The sequence below is a fragment of the Bubalus kerabau genome, chromosome 14 (assembly GCF_029407905.1).
Source record: "Bubalus kerabau isolate K-KA32 ecotype Philippines breed swamp buffalo chromosome 14, PCC_UOA_SB_1v2, whole genome shotgun sequence".
NCBI lineage: Eukaryota > Metazoa > Chordata > Mammalia > Artiodactyla > Bovidae > Bubalus > Bubalus kerabau.
The window spans coordinates 63,708,917-63,729,784 of record NC_073637.1 but is presented as its reverse complement, the minus strand read 5'-3'; positions in this window follow the sequence as shown (position 1 = coordinate 63,729,784).

The window sequence follows — 20,868 nt, the reverse complement described above, 5'->3', positions numbered from 1 at the left end:
CTGTGAGTCTGTTTCTCTTTCACAGAGAAGTTCATTTCTGCCATATTTTAGACTCCACACATAAGTGACATCATATGGTATTTATCTTTCTCTTTCTGACTTACTTCTTTTAGTATGATAATCCCTAGGTTCATCTGGGTTCCTGCAAATGGCATCATTTTATTCTTTTTTGTGACTGAGTAATATTCCATTGTGGGCACCAACATCTTCTTTATCTTCTCATTTGTTGATGGACATTTAGGTTGTTTCCATGTCTTTGATATTGTAAATAGTGCTGCTATGAACATAAAGTGCATGTTTCTTTTTTAATTATAGTTTTGTCCAGACGTGGGATTGCTAGATCATATGGCAACTCTATTTTTAGTTTTCTTGAGGAACTTCCATACTGGCTGTTTTCCACAGTGGCTGCACCAACATACATTCCCACCAACAGTATGGAAGAGTTCCCTTTTCTCCACGTATCTCTAGCATTTGTTATTTGTAGACTTTTCAATGATGCCATTCTGGCCAGTGTAAGGTGATATCTCATTGCAGCTTTGATTTGCATTTTTCTAATAATTATTGTTATTGAGTATCTTTTCATATCAGTAGAAGGGCTTTTGATTATTCTTTACTTATTGCACTTGCCAGACAGACCAGCACAAACCAGTACAGCTCTGTCCATAGCACCCTGAGTGCCTCTCCAGAGCAGTACACTGGAGTCCTGCATTAGTCCCCTACAGCCTATGCAATAAATTGTTGTTTTTTAGTCGCTAAGTTGTGTCCGACTCTTTGCAACCCCATGGACTGTAGCCTGCCAGGCTCCTCTGTCCATGGGATTTCCCAGGCAAGAATACTGTAATGGATTGCCATTTCCTTCTCTAGGGATCTTCTCCACCCAGGGATTGAATCTGCATCTCTTGCATTGGCAGGCAGATTCTTTACCACTGAGCCACCAGGGAAGCCCATGCCATAAATTACCTCAAACGTAATGGCTTAAAACAACACATGTTTATTACCTTACAGCTCTGGATGTCAGAAATCCAAAATCAGTCTCACCGGGATAAGGTCAAGGTCTTGGCCAGGCTGGTTGCTTCTGGAGGTTCTGGAGGGAGCATCTGTCCTCTGCCTTTTTCAGCTTCTAGAAACTGTCTGTATTCCTTAGTTCATGGCCTCTTCCACATGTCACTCTGAACTCTTCTGTAGTCACATGTGCTACTGACTCTGACTCTCTCATAAGGACCTTTGTGATTATGTTGAGCCCATCCAGATAATCCAGGATAATCCCTCATCTAAAAATCCTTAACTTAATCACACCTGCAAAATCCCTTTATCCATATACGTGGACACTCACAAGTTCCTGGACTAGGACATAAACATTTTGGGGGAGCCATTATTCTGCCCCACAGGTTCCATCCCCCAACTTCTCCCACAAGTGATTTTTTTTTTTTTTTTTTTTGAAGATTTTTTGGCTGCACTGGGTCTGTGTTGCTTTGTTGCTTTCTCTAGTTGTAGCAAACCAGGGCTAGTCTTTGTTTCAGTGCTCGGGTTTCTCATGTTGGTGGCTTCTCTTGTTGCAGAGCGTGGGCTCTAGAGCTTGGGCTCAGTAGTTGCGGCACCCTCAGGCTTAGTTGCTCTGCAGCATGTGGGATCTTGCCGGATCAGGAATCAAACCCATGTTCCCTGCATCTGCAGGTGGATTTGTATCCCCGGGGCTACCAGGGCAGTCCCCACAGGTGAACTGTACACTTAGCAACAGTTGATTGTGTTTGTTTCCAGTTGTTCTTCTAACTGCCTAATTCAGTGAAAAAATTATGAAGCCAATGAAATATGAGCATGCAAAAAACAGTTATAGTGTCTGTGGAAGACACATTAAAGTGAGTCATTTGAAAAATGTGGTCAAATTAGGTGCGGCCAGGAAATCTGTGAAAGTGAGAAAAAATATATTAAGCAACATGAATAGGGATGGTTTATGTAAGAAAGAAGCAGAACATGTCTCAAAGGAGACCTACTTGAACAAAAGGACTAGGGTTCACATCAAAAAATTAGTCAACAAATGTGTCTTTGAAGGTTTTTATTAAACATTTAAAGTAGGTATATTTAAATTATGATTTAACCAACTTTTTAGGTTATCTAACTAATTTCTCACCAGTGTTAATAAAAAGAATTTGACTAAATGTGATTCAGAGTATCAGAGATGACATTAATCATTTAGAGCTGCAAAGATTTGGGAAGAAGTTTTAATTTAAAACTGGGACTTAACACTTTGAAAGTTATACAGGATTTGAATAGGTGATTGGGGATGAACAGGTGAAGGCTCATGGGATAAAGCAACATAGAACTGCAGGGGTAGAAATGAATAGGAATGGTAATTTCAAGCCATAAAATAGGATCTTGTTACCCTGAGCCTGGATCTCATTCCAGTGGTGTCAGCAACACCTGGGAGCTGGTTGGAAGCTTGGACTCTCAGGTCTGTCCCCAGATCCACTGGGTCTGAATTTTCAATTTAACAAAATCCCCAGGTAATTTATTTGTACAAGCTCTAATACTTTGGCCACCTGATGCGAAAAGCTGACTCGCTGGAAAAGACACTGATGCTGAGAAACACTGAGGGCAGAAGGAAAAGAGAGTGACAGAGAATGAGATGGTTAGATGGCATCACCAACTCAAGGGACATGAGTTTGAACAAACTCTGGGAGACAGTGAAGGAAGAGAAGCCTGGCATGCTGCAGTCCATGGGGTTGCAAAAAGTGGGGCACAACTTAGCAACTGAATAACAGCAACCTGTGAGAAGGACTATTTTAAAGAGAGCAGGAATCTTTCTAAACTGCACTGAAGAGTTAATATGGGCCACACAAAAAAGAATGGCAACTGAGTTTATTAAGCACCTGCTGTGAGCAAGGTCATGTATCAAGGGCTTTGCAAGCCCTATCTCACTTAATTCTCAAATGTCCCAGTCTTCTAAAGAGTTGACCTTTATTCTCATAATGCAACAATCTTCTCTGCTCTCTGTGATCCCTTCAGTTGCAGTTGGTGTAAAGAATACATGTGTCTCAAAATCTTCAAATTATCGCTTAAAGAATTCAATGTGTAAAATATTTTGACATACTATTTCTTTGTTCTCTTTATTCCCTGGGCTTCAAACTCTAACAAACTGGGATACTCTCAGATGCCTTGATAATTTCAACCAAGTGAGAAAAGAGAAGCAACTCAAAATGACTCTGGTTAGGATAGAGGTGAAAAAATAAATAAAATTACAAGAAATACATAGTTAAGTGAAATTTGGGAATGATAAATCAGATCGAGACAAATCTTGGGGAGTTGGGGGTGGATTCCGGGTACCCCCACAATGCTGCATCCCTCAGCAGTTTATGCGCAAGGAAGCACTGAGACCGTCTTTCCTTTCCTTCCCAGACTGGAAAAAATGAGGTTCTTGCACCTTCTTGCTCCTCCCTGAGGTCGATGCCCTGCCCACACTGAACAGCGTAGAGGGAATATCAGCAGTAACCCAGGCGTTAGATGCCCTGGAGAGCCACAGACATGTGCGAGCTTCGTTCATTGGGTTGGTTTCCAGTGGACGTCCCTTTCTGATTAAACTCCGTTCCATAAGAAAAGATTCAGTGGGTCTCCACCAAGCTGTTCTCTTCCTACAATCCAGGGGTGGCAGACAGAGCATCCCTAAACCCGCCCCAGGTGCCAAGAAGCAGGCTGAGTCCCAGGGCTCACTGCCACTGGGCTTAACCCCAGGGCTAACCTCACTGTGATGAGGCTGGGGAGGCGCAGTGGGGCCAGGAGGGCGGGCTGTGAGGGGCAGTCCATTCCCGCAGACTTTCTCAGTGTGCCCGTTGTATTCCAAAATCAGAAATCTGAGCATGGAAGAAGTGGGTGAGCCTTGGAGAAAGGGAAATGAGGATCCTGTGTCTCTCCAAGAGCTGGAAACTAAGAAAAATCAGGCTGCACATACTTACTGACCACGAATCAATGGGATCTTTCTTTGCCAGCTACCAATAAAGGCTGAAAATGTCTTAAATCCGAGAAAATTTCCTACAAAGCAGGGGATCTTCCCTGCCTTTACTCACTATCACCTGAATCCCTTCAGGGAATATAGTATGTATCTAATCAGCCTATTTAAAAATACTTTGAAAGTTCTATATAAGGATAAATATATAGTATTGTTTTTACATTATTTAAAAATGTATGAGCCATAAAATTAATATATAGAAATCTGTTGCACTTCTATTCACTAAAAGCAAACTATCAGAAAGAGAAATTAAGAAAATAATTCTATTTATAGCTACATCAAGAAGAATGAAATACCTAGGAATAAATTTCATCAATGAGGTAAATGACCTATACTAGGAAAACTACAAGACACTGATGAAAGAAATTGAAGATGACACAAATGGATAGAAATATATACATGCTCATGGACTGAGAGAATTAATATTGTTACGATGACTATACTATCCAAGGCAATCTATAGATTCAATGCAATTCCTATCAAAACACCAATGGCAATTTTTATAGAACTAGAACAAATAGTTCTAACATTTTTATGGGAACACAAAGCACCCCAAATAGTCAAAAACAAGCTTGAGAAAGAATAAAGCTGAAGGCATAATACTCCCTGATTTAAAGTTATATTACAAGGCTACAGTAATCAAAACAATATGATATTGCCACAAAAGAGGCACAGATCAATGAACAGCATAGAAAGCCCAGAAATTAGACCCACACTTGTATGGTCAATTAATCTATGACAAAGGAGACAAGAATAAACAATGGGGAAAAGATAGTCTTTTCAATAAACGGTGTTGGAAAACTGGATGGCTACATACAAAAGAGTCAAACTGGACTACTTTCTAACACCACATAGAAAAATAAGCTCAAGATGAATTAAAACTTTAAATGTAACACTTGAAACAATAAAATTCCTAAAAGTAAACATAGGTGGTATAGTCCTTGACATTTATCTTGGCACTATATATATGTATTTGGATCTGTTTCCTCAGGCAAAGGAAACAAAAGCAAAACTAAACAAATGGGACTACATCAAACTAAAAAGCTCTTGCACGGTGGAGGAAACTATCCAAAAAATGAAAAGGCAGCCTACTGAATGGAAGAAGATATTTGCAAATGATAGATCTGATAAGATACTAATATCCAAAATTTACAAAAATCTCATAAAACTCTGTTGGAGAGGGAGAGGGTGGGAAGATTTGGGAGAATGGCATTGAAACATGTATAATATCATGTATGAAACGAGTTGCCAGACCAGGTTCGATGCACGATACTGGATGCTTGGGGCTAGTGCACTGGGACGACCCAGAGGGATGGTATGGGGAGGGAGGAGGGAGGAGGGTTCAGGATGGGGAACACATGTATACCTGTGGCGGATTCATTTTGATATTTGGCAAAACTAATACAATTTTGTAAAGTTTAAAAATAAAATAAAATAAAAAAAAAAGTCAACATCAACAAAACAAAAACAGTTTAAAAAATGAGCAGAGGGCCTGAATAGACATTTTCCCCATGAAGACATGTAGACAGCCACAGACACATGAAAGGATGTTCAGCGTCACTAATCACTGGGGAAATGCAAATCAGAATCATGAAGATGTATTACCTTACACCTGTCTGAGTGGCTATCATCAAAAAGAGAACATATAAAGACTTCCCTGGTGGTGCAGTGGATCAAAATCCACCTGCCAATGCAGGGGACATGGTTTCTATCCCTGGTCTGGGAAGATCCCACATGCCTTGGAGCAACTAAGCCCATGCACCACAGCTACTGAGCCTGTGCTCTAGAGTCCGTGAGCCACAACTATTGAGTCTATGTGCCCCAACGACTGAAGCCTATGCACCTAGAGCCCATGCTCCACAACAAGAGAAGCCACCACAATGAGAAGCCCCAGCCCCACAAGGAAGAGTAGCCCCCACTCGCCGCCACTAGAGAAAGCCCATGTGCAGCAAGGAAGACCCGGGGCAGCCAAGAGAACAAAAAAAAGACAACAAATAACAAATGCTGTCGAGGACATAGAGAAAAGGGAGTTCTTGTGCCCTGTTGGAGGGAAAGTAAATTGGTGCAGTTACTATGGAAAACAGGATGGCAGTCCCTCAAAAACATAAACTAGAATTACCATACAATCTGGCAACTTCACTTCTGGGTACTTACCTGAAGAAAACACAAACACTAATTCAAAAAGTTATATGCACTCCAATTTTTGTTGCAGCATTATTTACTATAGCCAAGATACAGAAGCAACCTAAGAGTCTATAGATATATGATATATGAATGGATAAATAAGATGTGAGATATATATATATATATATATATATTATACATGGTGGCTTCCCTGGTAGCTCAGTTGGTAAAGAATCTGCCTGCAGTGCAGGAGTCCTGGATTCAATCCCTGGGTCGGGAAAATCCCTTGGAGAAGAAAATGGCAACCCACTCCAGTATTTTTGCCTGGAAAATTCTAGGGGCAGAGGAGCTTTGCGGGCTACAGTCCATGGGGTCGCAAGAGTTGGACAGAACTTAGCAACTAAACCACCACCATATCATACATATATGGAATATTACTCAGTCATAAGACATTAGTCTTGTCATTTGCAACAAAATGGATGGATCTAGAGAATATTATGCTTAGTGAAATAAATCAGACAGAGAAAGACAAATACTGCATGAGCTCACTTATATATGGAATCTAAAAAAGCAAAACAATCAAAAAACCCTCAAAGCTAAAATAGACTCATAGAGGACAAAAGAGTGCTTGCTAGAAAGGAAGGGGTTCAGAGGGTGAGTGAAATTGGTCAAAGAGATTAAAGTATAAATCTTCAGCTAAAAAAAATAACATAAACCTTCAGCTATGTAATAAATTAAGTCACAGGGATGATATACAGTGTAAGGAATATGGTCAATAATCTTGTAATAACTTTGCATGGTAACAGATAATTACTAGACTTATCATGGTGATCAGTTCATAATATATGCAAATATCAGATCATTATGTTTTATCCTGAAATTAACACAATATTGTATATCAATTATATTTCAATATTTTAAAATTTACCTAAGTGATATAATAGTATATATATTCTGAAACTTTCTAGTCAATGATTTGATATTATGGTTGGAGATTTGTATTGAGATCTGGTATATTTTATAAATTATATTTCATCTGTTTTAATTAACTGTATGGTATTGTAACCATTATTATACCACAGTTTATTTATCCTCTTCTGAGGGAACTTTAGTTCCAACTTTTGCTATTTCAATATTTCACTATTAAAATTCTTTTATTTACATCTTTGTGTTTTCTTCTTGAGCACAAGTGGGAAATTTCCTCTGAGATTTATGCCTAGACATTTTGCAGTACATCTTAACTTTTTTTTCCCTAAAGAGGGAATTCAAATATCTGCTGAGTGCATGGAACAGCTGTTTGGAACAGGTAACTTCATGAATGGCATTTCCCAGGTGGCACGTGGTAAAGATCTGCCTGCCAATGCAGGAGATGCAGAAGACACGGGTTTGATTCCTGGATTGGGAAGATCGCCTGCAGAAGGGCATGTCAACCCACTCCAGTATTCTCGCCTGAAAATTTTCATGGAGAGAGGAGCCTGGCCGGCTGCAGCCCATGGCGTCACAGAGAGTCGGACACACTGAGTGACTAAGGGGCTGCACGCACTCATTGCAATGTATGCACGCAACCTCATAAAGATAAAAGTGTTCTGTAAATCGCTCACATTGCACAAATATGCAGCATTATCTTTCACAACTTAACACACTGGTCTTTGCAATGTGGGTTACTGGAGATCTTATATTTAGAGAACTATCAGCTTTTTTCCAATGCTAATATCTTTACCATCAGAGAACAAAAATTTTAAATTACTTCTAAAATAACATTGAGGAAATTCCCTGGTGATTACAACTCTGTACTCTCATTGCTGGAGGCCGGGTTCGATTCCTTGTTGGGGAACTAAAATCCTTCAGATCTTAATGTGTGGCCAAAAATAAAGAAAACAAAATTGAAACATGAAGATCACACAATACTTTTAAGTCAACAAGATCTCCAGATATGAACACATATTGTTGGAGGTCAAGGTCTCTGGAAATTGACAGTGAGATGGAATATGGGGTGTAAGATGTTTACCAGGGCTTGAAATATAAGCAGAGAAGCAGGACTGGGCAGAAGGAGTTGAATTGTGATGTAGCGCCACAAAGCCTTCAACTATTCCAGCGCCTGGACGTGCATATTGCTCATTAGTGACCTGAGACAGAGTGTCAGGGCTGGGTTTTTATTTGCCTGCCTTACTAGGTCACTAGAGAAAGGTGTGAACTCAGGCAAGGTGTCTCTCTGCAGCTGTGGCAACCCTGACAACTAGAAGCTGTTCACTGACACCTCTCCCTGCAGTGGGGTAACGTGTCTAACCTTTCCTGAAGGGAGGTCCTGGGTTATGCATCGTCATGTCTACTGTAGTCCACTCCTTGTGCTATGGGATTCATTCTTCAAGGGTATTTTCTCAATAGTGGCCTTTCTTGTTAAGGCATATTTTTAAGGGATAAATTCTGCCCCCATCTCTGATGTTGGTCTCCAGCTACAACTGAATGACATACCTTCCTTCCCTCACTATCTATTCTCGATCTTCCTTTCCCTTGGCCACCACCTCTTCTGGCCTTGAAGTCTTACCCAGTAGCTTGACCTAGACTCTCGTCATTGAGGGGCCTGAGCCCTGCTCACCAATCCCTTCTCAGGCCAGGCTCTGTACCTGTCCATTTACAGTCATGATTAGGCAATGGAATGCTAAGATATATTCAAGGAGGTCATCTGAGTTCTACATCTATTTCTCCTGTCCATTGTGTAATAGTAGCCTGCTAGGCTCCTTTGTCCATGGGATTCTCCAGGCAAGAATACTGGAGTGGGTTACCGTTTCCTTCTCCAGGGGATCTTCCCGACCCAGGAATCCAACCTGGGTCTCCTGCATTGCAGGCAGATTCTTTACCGATTGAGCTATGAGGGAAGTCTAATAATAGCCTTACCCGCTCCTGATGACCAGGGCCAATTATCTCTGCCAAAATGGTGTCTTCTTGCCTGACAGTACCTGGACATAAGAAACCCAAAGTGCCTGGGCAGTATCTGAAGCTTATGATTCAATGCACTCCTGCTGGGTCCCCTGGAACAAGCAAGTGGTCTTTGGGGCCAAGGACTTCTAACCCTGCAAAGTTTAGGGCTGTGGGGACGGGAAACACAAAGTCCCCCAGAAGCAGTCATTGAGAATGATAGTAAGTGAGGTCATCTGGACTTATTTATCTTTCCTACTGGGGTCACATAGCCATCTGAAGACTTTGGTTCAAGGTACACATATTTTTCTCTGGAGGCCACATCCTCACAGAGAAAACTCTCAGAGTTGACCCTTCAGCCCTGTCTTCAGCAGGCTGTTCCAGGACCATCAGCCTGGCAGTTTCTGGGTGGTATGATCCATGGAATCCAGTCATGGCCCCTTTCCACACCTGCTTTCCTGTTGAGTCAATCTCCTGGTCTGACACCATACTATATGGGATCTGGTGCTGTGAGTCATACACTGTAAGTCCTCAGACAGTGGTGCTGGGTGAGACTCTGCAGGAAGGAAAGGAGAGCTCGTACTCAAAACATATGGGAGCAAACTGCCCACCTTTCCAAAATGGAAGGGGCCTAAGGTGGCAAACTTGCCGTTCAGGGCCAGTTGGTCTCAATGAGGAACAATGTCACATCAGGGGCTGGTATCAGTCTCTGTTGCAGGCAAATTGGACATTGGATAGTAGCAGCTAGGTCAGTCATGGTAAGTGTTGGAAGAACAGTTAGTTGTGGCTTTGCACAGTTCCAATATACACAAACTTCCTTATCATGACTTGGTTATATCACGTCAGTCCCCTAACAACGTGGTTCAAATTTCTTATTACAGTGAATTATGTGTGTGGTGCTAAGTCAATTCAGACGTGTCCGACTCTTTGCGGCCTCATGGACTGTAGCACGCCAGGCTCCTCTGTCCATGAGATTCTCCAGGCCAGACTACTCGAGCGGATTGCCATTCCCTCCTCCAGGGGATCTTCCTGACACAGGGATCGAAGCCAGGTCTCTTGCATTGCAGGCAGATTCTTTTCTGTCTGAGCCACCAGGGGAACCCATAACAGTGTATTAATCGCCCATAACTGCATAGGGTACAAAGCTCCCTGTTAGCTCTTTGGTTTACGAGTCACTATGTAAATTGATGATGTGTGTCATGATCGGTAATCAATCACATCACTTCTTTCAAAGTTGGTCGGTGACTGGTCACGGCACATCTTTGTTCAGCTCACACAACATAGCCAAGCATCTAGTTGTGTTTCCTGTTTCTTTGTGAATAAATCCATGTGACAGTTTATAAGAATGAACACTAGAAAGAGGAATTGGACAACAAAGATGAAATTGCAGCAAAAAAATCCAAAAAGGGATAACAAACTGCAAGTGAAATTTGAATGGAATGAAGGTGTAGAGAAAGCAGTTGACTGTGGGAACTTGGACACACTACCCTTTGGAAAACCTTAGATGGGCAGCAGAGGAACTCAGTGAGGACAGAGCTAGTGACGTAACTGAGAAAGTGGTTGTAGATAAAGACGAAGATGTCACAGAGGAGGTGGACCTCCAAAAATCTCATGTTGAAGCAACTCTGGGAAAATTTTCACAGTATCGAAAGCATAAAGGATCATATATTGGAAACTGATCCAGACTTAGTAAGATACGCAATTCTCCATAGAGGCATAGACAAGACACTCTCTCCATATGAAAAATAACGTAACAAGAACACGAGAACTGTCCAAACTATTTTTTTAAGTTTACTTAACAAGAATTTTCAGTGTTTCTAATATTTTAAATTGTAGTGTATGAAGCAAATATTAGTTGCCCTGTTGTTTTTCATTTCCCTGTAGTAAATCTGTTTTAATATTCCATCTGCAAACTAATTGAAGAACCCCAAAAACTAGAGAATAGGCCTAACAGCATCCATCTCATCTAAGACTGAAAAAAGTCACTTATTCATACATTTTTGGAAAAAAGCCATTCTTCTCTATTACTTAAGATGAATACTTACAAAGAGAATAGACGTTTATGTTTCCTTCTTTTGCAGTCTCCTAGTTAAAAAAAAAAAATCTTGAATGATTTTTTCCTTTCCAGTGTTGTTGGAAAAGCAGAATCATCCAGTAAGCCCTGTTACTAATATATAGTTAAACTGTACAAAATTAAACACATCCCACATGACTGTCAGGAGTTCCTCTGAAAAGCTGAATCATATATACAAGAGCAATCTACCTCCCCCCGCCCAGAAGAAGAACAGAAACATGGAGAATGAGAGGAAGTCTTGCTGCTAGAGACCCAGCAGGAAGGGAGCTTGGAGGCTAGCCACGACCTAGATTCCTAAGGCACTGAAATAATAAAATGATTTCAGTCAGCCCACAAATGTTTACTTAGCATCTTCAGTGTTGTCTCTAAGGTTGCACACGTTTCCGAGGGGAAGCTGAGGTATCCATATGGAAACAAGATATAGGAAAATCAGAACTCTGCCCTGTTTGCTTTAAAAGGCTTCTTCATTTTCAAGATCACCCTGGCAGATGCTGTCAGTGTGGTTCTGGGGGTGCTTCCCCCCAGCAGCCAGACCTTCTCTGCCATTGCTTTACCTGTAGCTCTTAAGAGAACCAATTTTCCCTGGTGATTCCCCTCCGTGCGCAACCCCCAAGAGTAGCCTTAATCAATGACTGACAGACACGGGGATACAAATGTTCCTACCTCTTTCCTCTGATGGAACAATGCTGAGCTGTGACCCAGCCCCTCTTCAAATCACCTCTGCTTTGTGTCACTTCCTTACTTGGTCCTCTTTTCTTTCCTGCCCCACTTCCTAACTCTCCTAGTGATTTTTCCTTAGAACATTCCCTAATGCGTCATTTTCCAATGGATATTCCTTGTCTCAGAATCTGCTTCCAGGGAAAGCAAAAATGGAAAACCACCAATTCTGTAATAATAATTATGATTATCATTATTTATTATTGCTATTATAATCACACTTTTTTGACCACCTTCTAATGGGCATCAGGGAAACCACAGTTAAAATTTCGGATGCACTACCGACTTGTTTGATTTCAGACATGTTTATTGAGCCTCTCTTATTTAAATTTCCTCCTTTGTAAAACATGCAAAATAACCTCTCTCTCTCTCTCCAGGATATGAAGTGCCTCTTTTTATACGGGTGTGGGTTGGGGGCCTGACACTCAGAGAAGCGGGGCAGGTCAGTGCTTTGGTGTCTAGTGAGGCTGCAGTCAAACGACCTGCCCACGTGTTTATCACTGATGCCGGAAACCACAGAGTGAAAAAAACTATTTCCAAACCTGGCTGATCGGTGGGACCAGAGAAATGGCATTTTTTTTGTATCTCTAATGGAACTAGAGCCTTGAGAGTTTTGTAAGCACCTGTTGACACCCTGGAGAACACAGCTAGGTCAGCTCCCAGAGGGGGTGCGGGTTTTGTAAAGGACACAATGAATGACGAGGAGAAGAAGGCGAAGGGGAGGGAGTGGAACAGGCACAAAACGGAGCATTTAAGCCTGACAGCGAGAAGGAAAGGCAGCCTGGACCCGCGGCTGAAGATGCCAGAGGAGGATGGGATGGGAGCCGGAAGGCCTGGAGCAAAACTGAAATAGATGGAGCTGGATGGGGACGCAACATAGAAACACACTCAAGGTAGAGAAGCTTCCTCCGAATTTCCAATCGCTTCCTAACTGCCAGGCAATATGGTCAGAGACTTATGGCTAAAAAATTCACAACACAGCCTGTCTGTGTAGGAAGAGCCTTCCCTGGCCAGCTGCAATGACTAGAATTACTATGATTAACCAAGTCATTTGATTAAGGCAAGATTTCTTAATCCTGAACCCACATTCCAAGGACCTTGAATTCAGGGAGTTCACGAACTTGGAGGAGGGGAAAATTGAATTTTTATTTTCACTCTCATCTAACTGAAATTTTAATTTTGAATATAGAAAACAAAACTTAGCACTACCTAAGGCTTGGCCACTGATAAAAATCATAGATATTTTCATATAATATTACAGTTGCTGTGACTATTTCAAAACACTGTGTATACCCAACCTACTTTGAAATTAAGAATACTATTAGGACTTCCTTGATGGCACAGTGGATAAGCATTCGCCTGCCAATGAAGGGAGCAAGGTTCAATCTCTGGTCTGAGAAGATTCCACATGCTGTGGAGCAACTAAGCCCGTGCACCAAACTATTGAGCCTGTGCTGGAGAGCCCGTGAGCTGCAGCTACTGAAGCCTGCTCGCCTAGAGCCTGTGCTCCACAATAAGAGAAGCCACTGCAACGAGAAACCCAGGCAACAAAGGAAGTGTAACCTCCACTTGCCACAACCAGAGAAAGCCCGCGCAAAGCAAACACAACTTAGGACAGCCAAAAATTAAAGGAGAAAAATAAATAAAAAAGAACACGACTAAACCTGCCTCTAGATCTTATTTTCTAATGTATTAATAAAGAAGAACATGTATGTTTTATATTTCACATTTTAAAGCACAGTTTGAGAACAGTATTTCAATTGGTTTCCTTTTTATTTTATGTATTTGAAACCATTACTCTGTTCTGAAAGGGGCTTCCCAGGTGGCGCTAGTGGTAAAGAACCTGCCTGCCAATGCAGAAGAACTAAGAGATGCCGGTTCAAACCCTGGGTGGGGAGGATCCCCTGGAAGAGGAAATGGCAACCCATTCCAGCATTCTTGCCTGGCAAATCCCATGGGTAGAGAAGCCTGGCGGGCTACATACAGTCCATGGGGTTGCAAAGAGTCAGACGTGACTAAAGTGACTTACCACACTCTTCTGAAGAGGGGTCCATGGAAGGAGAAAAAAAATTACGGTACTGCAAGTCACAGATAAAAGCTCTCACGAGTGATGGTTATCATTTCAACATTCATCAGATGAGCTTCATTCCCCAGTGAAGAAATGGTACAAGAGAAAAAGTGAATATTGATGAGCAAAAGAGATGAGACAGAGATGCAGCAGAGGACGGAGCTGGGTGTTGGCCCCACATCCGGGCCGTCTTCAGCACCCTGGAAGGAAGTTTTAAGAGAAAGCCAGAGGATCTGTTACCACAACAAACAGACAAATGACAACCAGCTTTCTTGCTGCCAAGTCACTTTGAATTGAGGGATGGGTCAGTCAAAAGGTGGGTGTTCATTCAAAATACAGATTCTCAAACCTTGAATTGAGCATGGGGATCTGTACTTTTCTTTAAAAAAAAAAAAGTTTTCTTTCTTTATTTATTTGACTCTAGTGGGTGTTTGTTGCTGTGTGGACTTTTCCCTAGTTGCAGAGAGCAGGGGCTACGCTCTAACTGCAGTGCACGGGCTTCTCATTGTGGTGGCTTCTCTTGTTGCAGAGCACAGGCTCTAGAGCTTTCGGGCTTCAGTAGCTGCGGTGCACAGGCTTAGTTGCCCTGTAGCATGTGGGATCTTCCTGGACTGGGGATCGAACCCATGTCTCTTGCGTTAGCAGGTGGATTCTTTACCACTGAACCAGCAAAGAAGCCCAGATCTGTCCTGTTTAATAATCATCCCAGGTGATCTGGGGATAAAACATAAGTTGGGGGTCTTGCCTATATAAAAATGTTGGGACAGAAGAAAATGCTGTGACTTTCCAAGAGTAGCTCATCTGTCCTTGTCATACTAACTTATACTGAATTCCTTGAGAAATGGAGATTGCAATCCCTGTGGCTTATAATCCAGCCCCTTGCTGAGGCAGGCAGTGACTGGGGACCAGGGTTCCATCTCTAGGAATTTTAAATCCTGTGTCATTCATAAATGTGTGATGCCATATTTTTCAAAGCACCAGGTCACACTTTACTTGGACGCAATGAGCTGTTTTAAGTAGGTCTGAGTTCTAACTACTCTTCTCATCTCAGTGAAATATTTCCTTATTAACAGATACTTATGTAAATTGTAACAGATACTTATGTAAATCATACTTATGTCCTAACCTTAGTGTAACTGAATGCAGTTTGGAGATTTTGAGGGAAGTGCTGAGAAATAAATCCACAGCAGGTTTCAAAGAGAGATTTCCATTGCTGATTTCCCAGAGTTGGAATGTAAGGACTGCAATGGATTCAGCTTGAAAGCCGTGTATTTAACATTCCTCTGCAGTAACTGTCTCTTAAATTGCATTTTGGTTTAAAAAGCAGCAAAAACAAATACAGCATGAAGGGGGAATTTTGTTGTTTATTTTAAAGGGGATGAAAATGAATGAAGAGCTTCTAAGAGCTTTCTCTCTTTAGTCTCCCACATGATTTTGTACCTCTGGTCACATCGGAAAGTTCTTTTTTTTCCTAATGCTGTCTGAGTTCTGCATTTTGGTGCCCAGAACAAGGAAGTGTGGGATATATAAGACACACACATAATAGATATATAAAGAACAAGCGGGCTTCCCTGGTGGCTCAGTGAGTGATAAAGTCAGAGCCTGAACCAGGATAGTGGCTATAAGAACAGAAGAAAGGGGCATGTGTGAGAGAAATTACGCAAGAAGACTTGTTAGGACTTGGAGCTAGGTGAAAATCATAAGAAAATAAAGAGGATCACAAGGTCTTCATCTTGATAAAATTATGGTATCATTTCCAGAAAAAGAAGATGGTTTACAGATGTGAATTGGTGGTTCTGACTTGGAACACATTGCTTTTGATTAGAGTGAAATATCTAGGTGAAAGTGTCTTCTAAGCAGTTGCAACACAGGAGGAGCAAATGGCTTAAACTCTAGCTGAATGGAAGAAACGGAGAATGGAGTGTTCATTCTTTGGAAAGACCTGTCTTTTGTGGGTAGAGGAGGGAAGGAGCCATTGAAGGAGAGGGAGGACAAGTTGTATGAGAGAGAAGAAAAGTGATGTAATAAGCAAGTGTCAGGTAAGCCAAAAGAGGAGACAGACTGAAGCCAAGGAATGAGGGATGGTCAAAAAGGGAGAGGACAGGACTTCTCTGGTGGTCCAGTGGTTCCTCTGCGCTTCCATTGCAAGAGGTGCAGGTTCAATCCCTGGTCAGGGAAGAGCCCACATGCGGCAGGGTGAGGCAGGAGAAAAAAAAAGAAGAGGACAGTCTTGGCCACCAGATATTTGTGGGGTCCACTCTCATTCTCCTTACCTTCCTGCTTCTCGATGGCTCATAAGGAGGTCATGGGGGCTTAGGAGAAAGAGGGGAGCTCTGTGGAGTGAAGACTGTAGGTCTTACACCTGTATTTTTATTCATAAATAAATCTGATCACGGCCGGTGGCACCATCCTGGAATATAGCAAAGTCCACCATTTTGATTTTTCACATCATTGTCAACATTATCGTGAACTGACATTTCCTGAGCATCAATGAGGATGCTTTGGCTGCAAGTTCAGAAACACATACTTAAACCAGTGTTAACAATAAATTGGAACACTGAGGTAGGCAACCAAGAACAAATGCATGGTTGATCGGTGGCTCAACAAAGCAAGGACCCAAGTTTTTTCCATTTCTTTTCCCTGCTATACTCAGTGGAAGCTTTTCCCTCAGGGAAGTAACAAGGTAACTGTAGCAGTTCCAGCTATCACAGCAGAAGTCCATGTAACTATTTGGAGGAAAAGAGAGACCCCCCTTTTCTTGTTGCTTTCTTCTAACAGTGAGGAAACCTCACAGAAGCTTCCAGCCAACTTCCCCTCATGCCTCACTGGCCAGAATTAGATCACATACAAATTCACAACACGGTCATTGGTGAGGGAAATGGCATTGCCTTCAGAGGCAGGAGACCCATTTCTCACCATTTCCACTGAAACCGTTGGCTATATTGTTGGGTCCCTAAACAAAACTGCTGCTGCTGCTGCTAAGTTGCTTTAGTCGTGTCTGATTCTGTGGGACCCCGTAGATGGCAGCCCACCAGGCTCCCCTGTCCCTGGGATTCTCCAGGCAAGAACACTGGAGCAGGTTGCCATTTCCTTCTCCAATGCATGAAAGTGAAAAGTGAAAGTGAAGTCACCCAATCGTGTCCAACTCTTAGCAACCCCATGGACTGCAGCCTACCAGGCTCCTCCATCCATGGGATTTTCCAGGCAAGAGTATTGGAGTGGGGTGCCACTGCCTTCTCCAAACAAAACTGGATTCTGTTAGGAAAGGCGAAAGGAGTTGAATGGGGGGTACGTTATCAGCCTCTAGGATTACAAAGAAATGTTTACATAGTACAGTGTTGGACTCATAGTGGGAACCTAAGCATATTGGTTATATAAAAATTATATAGTAGGACACCTTAAGTCTTAAATGAGTAATAGAGCCAGGCCATAGAGGTTCAGAAGGACTGCTAATGGGTTCTAGTTCAATGATTTAGTAAATACAGTATTGAAAGTGTTAGTTGCTCAGTCTGCCTGACTCTTTGCCACCACATGGACTGTAGCCTGCCAGGATTTTCCAGTTAAGGATATTGGAGTGGCTTGCCATTTCCTTCTTCAGGGGATCTTCCCGACCCAGGGATCAAACTGGGGTCTCCTGGACTGCAGGCAGATTCTTTACCAATTGAGTTAGAGGTTCTATTAAAATGCAGATACTCAGGCCACAGCACCCAGAATTCATATTCAATGTTTTTCATGGGTCTCAGTTATTTGAATTTTCCACAAGAATCTTAGGAATTTCCAGGACAAGCTCTATTTGTGTTAGGCAGAGTAGCTCTAAGGGTGTGGTTGAGGTAGGTAGGTAAAGTTAAAAAAAAAAAAAAAAATTAATGAATCATCAAATTAAACTAGCAGTTTACTTTCTGATATTGTAAGGTGGTTGCTAGGATCCACAGCTCTTATCAAAGAGTCATATGTACAAAGGGAACTTATGCAACATTTCCCTTCTGGGCCTAAAATTGACTGATGAGGAAAAGGTGAATTATGTCTTAGCAATTAAACAGTGTTTCCAAGTTTGAAGATACCTGTTTACTTTAGAGTATAATCACAAAGAATTATCAGGGTGCATATTAATAATGAATGGAAAACATTGGGTCATGTTTATCCCTCCCCAACCCCAATTTTTCCACCCTAAATTTCTTTATAATTTATCATACCCAGCAAACTTATAGGTCCTGGGAGAGACTATTCTTTCCTCCTTGATTGAAAAATTTATGTTTATGGAAATAAAATATTCGTTTGCTATGGCTCTTATTTAACTGTCTAAAGTGAAGAAATGGAGTCTAAATTTCAACCAACACCTTCACTCATGCTTGCTTGCATGTTGTCAATGCCATTTTCATTTATATCCCATTAATGTTTATCCCCCTCTGTTAATTCGTCCTCTTACTTCTGAGGTATAGTCACTCCCTTTGCTTGGGGTGTACATGTTACATATTTTTTTTTTTTCTCAAAGAATACACTGGTATTGACACACCATTTTGGATTAGATATTTGTAAAGCCTAGTTGGAAAATGTATATAATGATCATAATCATTACAAAATTTATATGTAACAAGTCTAATTTCAAAATCAGGTTAGGAACTTGATTTTTTTTTCCGGGATTATGAAGGTAGTGGAATCAGGAAAGAAAACCAAAGATTTGGTATGCCATGGTGGATTTGGTGGTATCATTTAAACTGGATTTGATTTTTTTTAGTATTTTTTTTTAACCGGTAAGATCACCTCATATCCCTTCATACAGTGTAAGCTATATCTATGTGCTCTGTAAATAAATCAATGCATTGGGTGTATTACTAATGTCAGGGATTGTTTTGATGTAATCTGGTATTTAGTGATATTTTAACTTTTTTTTTTTCTTTTGACACTTTAACTTTTGAAGGTGAAAAGTTTTACAAGTTTTAAGTGTTTGTGTGAGTAGAAAATAGGTTATGATCATTCACTTGCTTCTTAAGACCCAGCTTATGTTCAGCTTCTTCTTAAAGAGGGTTTTTAATGTGGACCATTTTAAAAGTCTTTATTGAATTTGTTACAATATTGCTTCTGTTGTTTATGTTCTGGTTTTTTGGCTAAGGCCGCATATGGGATCTTAGCTCTTAGATCCCTGACCAGGGATCGAACTCTCAACCCCTGCATTGGAAGGGGGAATCTTAACCACTGGACCATCAGTGAAGTCACATGTACAGCTTCTGAGGCAGCTGTTTTCTGGAGTTTCAGGACTCTGTTCTCATCTATGAGACCAATAAGCAGGGCGTGGATGGGAGGCCCTCCAGCTCCCCATGCTGAGATTCATGACCACCTCCCTGTGCCTGACTGGTAACTGTTCCAGTAACTTGGCTGCAGCCTTTTTGAGATTCAGTCCCCTTGTTTATGATCCAATTCTATTCATAAATAATAATGATCATTATAGCTAGCAGTTTGTGGAAAGTCACTGGATGCCAGGGACTTGCTTAAATGCATTATCTCATTTAATTCTCCTAATAAGCCCATTGAGGGGTATATAGATGAGAACACCCAGAATCATACACAATAGCGAGTGGTAGACCCAGGTCCAACATACTCGTTACATGAAGTCCCTGCCTGATATCCAGTCGCTCTAAGACTGTACTTCACAATCCTTCTCTTTGTCCAACTCATGCTTACCCCTCAGTCACAAAACTTTCAAGGCCCCCAAGAGGAGCAGTTACACCAAGAATGTTTTGTCAGATGTTAATTCATATTAAAAGCATTGTGCCTCCCCACCCCAACAAAGTGATAATATGATATTAATTGTACTTTTCAAAGCCATCCCCAGGTTTTCTGCTTTGGGATTTTCTTCTGCTTGAGGTTTTCTACTTTGGGATTCAGGTCCCATATCACACACGCCTTTGGGAGCTGTACAGCTCAGAAACTGAAAACCTACTGTTGAACTTAAGACCAAGAGCCAAGATATCTAAGCAGTCTAAATATCCATTGACAGAGGAATGTATAAAGAAGACGTGATTCTATTTATACAATGGAATATTACTCAGCCATAAAAAAGAATGAAATCATGCCACTTGGAATAACATGGATGGACCTAGAGATTATCATACTTAAGGGAAGTGTGAAGTAAGCCAGAGAATGACAAATATCATATGACCTCACTTATATGTGGAATCCAAAAAAAAAAAAAGACACAAATGAACTTACATATAATGCATCAATAGACCCACATACACAGGAAAAAAGCTTATGGTCACCAAACAGAAAAGGGAGAGGGGAGATAAACTAGAATTATGGGATTAACATATACACACTACGATACATAAAATGGCAATGGCACCCCACTCCAGTACTCTTGCCTCGAAAATCCCATGGACAGAGGAGCCTGGTGGGCTGCAGTCCATGGGCTCACTAAGAGTCGGACACGACTGAGCGACTTCACTTTCACTTTTCACTTTCATGCATTGGAGAAGGAAATGGCAACCCACTCCAGTGTTCTTGCCTGGAGAATCCCAGGGACAGAGCAGCCGGGTGGGCTGCCGTCTATGGGCTCACACAGAGTCGGACACGACTGAAGCGACTTAGCAGCAGCAGCAGTATACATAAAATAGATAACTGACAAGGACCTACTATTTAGGAAGGGGACAATTCTCAAATTTTGTAATAATGTATAATGGAAAAGAATCTGAAAAAAAATACACATATGTATAACTGAATCACTTTGCCGTATACCTGAAACTAACACAACACTGTAAATCAACTCTATTTCAGTAAAAATGAATACTAAAAATTACACAAAAAAAAAAAAGAGCCAGGGTACTTTTGGACTCATGGGCCCCACTGGGTGGCTCCTGGATTGCCTGTCTCTGTGCTCTGCTGAGACGGCTTGCTGTGCATTAAGCCCCTCGATGTGCCCTCCTGACCACAGGGCAGCACTACCTGAGGACTCTCCCTGCCTCCTCTAGACAC